The sequence below is a fragment of the Kryptolebias marmoratus genome, linkage group LG14 (assembly GCF_001649575.2).
Source record: "Kryptolebias marmoratus isolate JLee-2015 linkage group LG14, ASM164957v2, whole genome shotgun sequence".
NCBI lineage: Eukaryota > Metazoa > Chordata > Actinopteri > Cyprinodontiformes > Rivulidae > Kryptolebias > Kryptolebias marmoratus.
Genome location: NC_051443.1, coordinates 176,694 through 181,752, shown reverse-complemented (window position 1 = coordinate 181,752; position 5,059 = coordinate 176,694). Strand labels below are relative to the sequence as shown.

Below are 5,059 nucleotides of genomic sequence, written 5' to 3'. Positions count from 1 at the left end.
AGAATGTTATAGCAGTAATGATCGTTTTCTACAGAAGCATTCTTGTGTCAGTTAATCTAAATCAATGCTGTGGAATAACTGAGAGATTTTATATAATATATAAAGTCACAGTTAGACTTCATAACTGGGTATACACCAGCACCAAACATTATAGTGTACATTAGCCGGCATTTAATACAGTATAGTAATATTCAATTCACAAAATAAAAAAAATATATGTTAATTTTTCTTGTTAAAACTGTAAACATATTTCCTGTTTGTTGATGTTCTGAATAAAAATATAATTGGTTGCTTAAAACGTTTACACAGTAAGGTATCTGTTCAATGTGTCCAAAAATGTGGAAAAGCAACTCAGGTTTTGTTAGCTGTTTGAGAAATTTTGTTCTAGCCCACTACGTTTGCTCACATCCTGTGCATCTCCTGGGGGCTAAGCCCCCCTTGTCCTTAAAACCTAGTGACACCCCTGGTTGAGAGTGTCATCTCCTCTGCCATCAGCATCAGAGCCAGGGACCTAAAAAGGCTCAACTACCTGATAAAGAAGGCTGGTTCTGTTCTGGGGATGACTGTGGAACCTCTGGAGATGATGCAAGGAAGGATTTTGCATAAAATCAAGGAAATCATGGACAACCCTGACCATCCTCTTCATGAGACCATCATCAGAAAACAGAGTCTCTTTAGTCAAAGGCTTCTTCAGATTAGCTGTAAAACGGACCGCTGCCCACAGCCATCACCATCTGTAATAACTCCTTGATTTAAATGAGCTACGTCGACATTTAATTTCCCTTTGGGATTAATAAAGTATTTTTGAATTGAATTTGAATTGAATTATTGTGAAGAAAGCCCGCAAAGAATACAAGAGATATGGCTTAATTTTCACGTCTCTATTCTAGAGCTGTTCACATAGAAATGCTTGAAGATTGTCAACAGACTCATTCATAAATGCATTGAGATGTTTTATCAGCATTAGAGGAGCTGTGCAACAACTGCGCTGTGATCAGGGCTCTAATTTTGTCGGTGCCAGAAATGAGTTCAAACAAGCATTGAAACATTGTGACACTAAGTTACTAGAAGTTTTTCTGGCTGATAAATAGTGTGAATTTGTTTTTAACGCTCCCGCTGACAGTCATGCAGGTGGCGTTTGGGAAAGACAGATTAGAACCATCTGAAATGTGTTGAATGCTACTTTTGCACAATGCACAGGTCGACTTGATGATGCTTCCCTCAGGACATTGTTATATGAAGCCATGGCTATTGTCAATAGTCGCCCATTGACAGTGGATAGAATCAATGATCCTCGGGCACTTGAGCCCATAACGCCTAATCATCTCATCATGATGAAATCTAAGGTTGCTCTTCCTCCCCCTGGTGTGTTCGTTAATGAGGACATATATGCCACAAAGAGGTGGAGGAGAGTGCAGTATCTCATTGAACAATTCTGGAGTCGCTGGAAAAGGGAATATTTGTTGAACATTTTCAGAAAGATAATATTGTCATTATCAAGGATGACAACCTTCCGAGAAACCAGTGGCAACTAGGGCGAGTAGTTGAAACTATTCAAGGCGACGATGGCTTGGTCTGTTGCGTCAAAGTTCAACTGGGAGAGCGAAAGCTAAATGGCTCTTCTAAACCTTCAGTCATTGAAAGACCAGTTCGGAAGTTAGTTCTTCTTTTGGAGAATTAATGAAGACAGACAGATATTTGTTCTATAGTTAGTTTATGGACTTGCTGATAGATTGTGAATTTGTTCATTTAGTAGATTTGAGAAATCCAGAGCAATGCATGCACTCTTTATGCATCAGTTTTTTTTATTCATTGGATCAGGATTTGGTGGGAGTGTAAATGGCTACTAAATGACTTAATATTCTTTATTTTTACTGATCAGTGGTCTAACAGTGACATCTAGTGGACAATTGTGTTTTATTTAAAAGGCAGCACATTTTCTTCTTCGTGAGTTTTTTATTAGAGCACTTCCTGTTCTGAGAACACGAGGAGACAGCTTGAGATGGCGAACAAAAAGTGTGTAAACTGTAACTAGCGCCCTTGGAAAGCAGAATGAGGTATGAATACGCTTAATTGTGTTTGTGATAGATATGTTATTTGTTTAAAGTGGGAAATCATGTTGAAAAGTTAAGAATGACTTATTCATTCTGCAAACATTAGCGTATTTACTTGTATACATGAAATGTGGTATGTTGTTGTGTTTGTGAAAAGCTCAAGGATGATTTTATTGTATTTGAACATGTTAAATAATGTTGTTTTTTTTATGATTTTTTCTTTGCACTACAGTTTTCACGGTGACGAAGGTGATATTAAACTGCACCAGTTTGGAACTCCCTGCTTCTGGTTTGTTAATTCAAGGGACCGCTACATTCATTCCTCATCTTTCAAGTGCATACTTCCACCTCTCCAAGTTCTCTTCCACATGTTCCGTGTTCTCACCACAGATCGCAATATCATCTGCAAACATCATAGTCAGCTCTGATGTCAGCATAGAGAGTGAGTGAGGTATCTATTCTTTTTGTGGTTTCTTCCTGTCTCTTCTAGAATCCAAACAGATGGCAGTTCATCTGTGATGTGTCCTAACCCAGTATTTACACCTAAGAACATCAGCAGCTACTACAGATCCAGAGTCATAACACTGGATGGCTTCTTTAGTCCTCCAAAAAATTCTGAGGAAGTGGCCTACTTCATCTCTTCTGTGCCGTGCATGCTCCCCTGCTACATTACATGCAAGACCATGTTTCACCATTCTGAGCATTTGTTCATTTCAGAGACCATGTTATAGTGCTTTTCTGTGTAAGGCAATATCACAGACCTATTTTCTCTAGATCGCACCCTCTAGTGGGGCTCAGAGCTCACTCCACCAGTGAGATTTAGCCTCTATGGCTCTGGATGGAGAGGTGACAGTGCAGGACATCTGCACGGCTGTGTCTTGGGCTTTTCCATCTTCATTTATTAATTTTTACCTATTTGATATTTCCAGTTTCTCTATTACTTACTCTGTTCTCAGAGTTTTGTCAGAGTGATGGTGTGTAGATTTCAGTGAGTTCTCCATCCTGCCTGTTCATTATAAAAATAAAAAAATCACACTACTCTGTTCGTTTCTGCATAGTTAAAATTTGTAATCTTCATTGTTTATCACATCAGTAGGGTTACTTCAGCCGGTAGCACTTTATAATAGCTACACCTTAATTAGCCTTATTTAATCATTAATAAATGGTTATTTAACTTTTAAATCATTAATAATTAAGAATTATTCATACTTAGTAAGCTATAACTTAACACATTTATTAATGTTTTACCCATAAAGGCTAATTACTTCCAAAACCAACATACTCAGTGTTTATACAGGCTTATTAAGTTATGAACTAACTATTCTATATCCTGTGTGTATATGTATGTAAATGTACTTTTAATTCAATTCAATTCAAAAATACTTTAATAATCCCAAAGGGAAAATTAAATGTTGTTGTAGCTCATAATCCTGGTTTTGTTAAATAGTTGTTATAGATGCTGATGGCTGTAGGCAGGAAGGATCTCCTGAAGCTGTCTGTCCCAATGTGTCCTCTGTCCTGGTGTCCTCAAAGAGCCCCACCAGGTGAGCCTCGCTGGCCTCCTGCAGAGTCATGACGGCCGAGCTCTGGAAGCTCAGGTCGGTCTTGAAGTCCTGGGCGATCTCCTGGACCAGGTGCTAGAAGGGCAACTTCTGGATGAGCAGCTCGGTGGACTTCTGGTAGCGGTGGATTTTCCTGAGAGCCACGGTTCTGGGGCTGTAGAGGTGAGGCTTCTTCACTCTTCACTCGGGGCGCTCCTTCGGGAAGCTTTGGTGGCGAGCTGCTTCCTGGGAGCTTTACCTCCGGTGGACTTACAGGCTGTCTGCTTGGTTTCGGCCAAGACTGGACTTCAGGGTTCTTCACGTTCAACACTGAAGAATAAAAGAAAAGATTTCAGTAAAAATCCTTCCAGCTGCACAGCATCCAATCCCAGAGGAAATATTCATACAAAAAAGGTGATTTATGTCAAGAGAAAAAGAGGAATAAAGTTTTCAAAAGTAATATCTCATAATGAAAGTAACATAGCTACTCCAACATGCAGCCACCTTGAATGGCGCAATTCTAGATGATTTGCAAATCAGATTCTAGATCACATCATGTGTTAGACATGCATTAGATGGTTAGAGAATATTTTGAATTAACTATATACTTATCCTACAGTGAATTAATAATTAAGTCAGTTGCCAGTAGTTCAGTCTTTTTGTGAACCCTCCTAAAGTGAAGACTATTTATGCCTTATTAAGTACTTGTTAATGTAGGCCACAAGTTCCCTTTCACCTGTGAAAATCAGATCAAAATCAGTAAAAATCAAGCCAGGAGACATGAAATACAAAACATATAACTATGCATGTAACTGTATAGTAATATATTTATATATATCCATATCTACACATACATACATACAAACACAAAAAAATGTATATATGAGATGAAGTTGAATTAAGTTCAGCAGTCTGACAGCTGCAGGGTAGAAACTGTTTCTGAGCCTGGTGGCCTTGCTCTGAATGCACCTCAGCCGCCTGCCTGAAACAGACTGTGTGCAGGGTGGGTGGAGTCCTTCATGATGCGGAGCGCCCTCTCTCTCTGCATCGTGATGTGTATAGGTCCGAGGTGGTGGGAATACTGCTCCCTACAGTCCTCTATGCAGCCTTAACGACCCTCTGCAGAGCAGAGGCGGCTCCAGATATTTTTTTCTGCAGGTGCTAAGGGGGTGCTAAGCATTTTATTGAGGGTGCTAATGAAGGATTATTTGCTCTTACAGTTCTCAACACACACAGACGCAAGCACAAACATATATAAATATATATAAATGAAGAACAGAATGAAATATCCATATGTATCTGTGATAGGCCGATATCTCTACCTAAACCTCTATCACAGAAATAAAGAAGCTTCCCACAACATGAACATGTAGCAGTGCACTGATCTCACCTAAGTAAAGCACCCAAATGTGATTCTGCGCCTCTCATTAGGCACAATAAATTGCTGAGTAATTTCTCTCCTAT

The 5,059-nt window shown here is 39.3% G+C and overlaps 1 long non-coding RNA gene across 1 annotated transcript; it reads left to right on the top strand.

Moving 5' to 3' along the window:
- The first annotated feature begins 1,841 nt into the window (after positions 1–1,841).
- Positions 1,842–4,826, top strand: LOC119617689. The gene is made up of 3 exons (XR_005234049.1): positions 1,842–2,057; positions 2,287–2,496; positions 3,502–4,826. It is a non-coding gene; the product is annotated as an uncharacterized LOC119617689 (long non-coding RNA).
- The last annotated feature ends 233 nt before the right edge of the window (positions 4,827–5,059 follow it).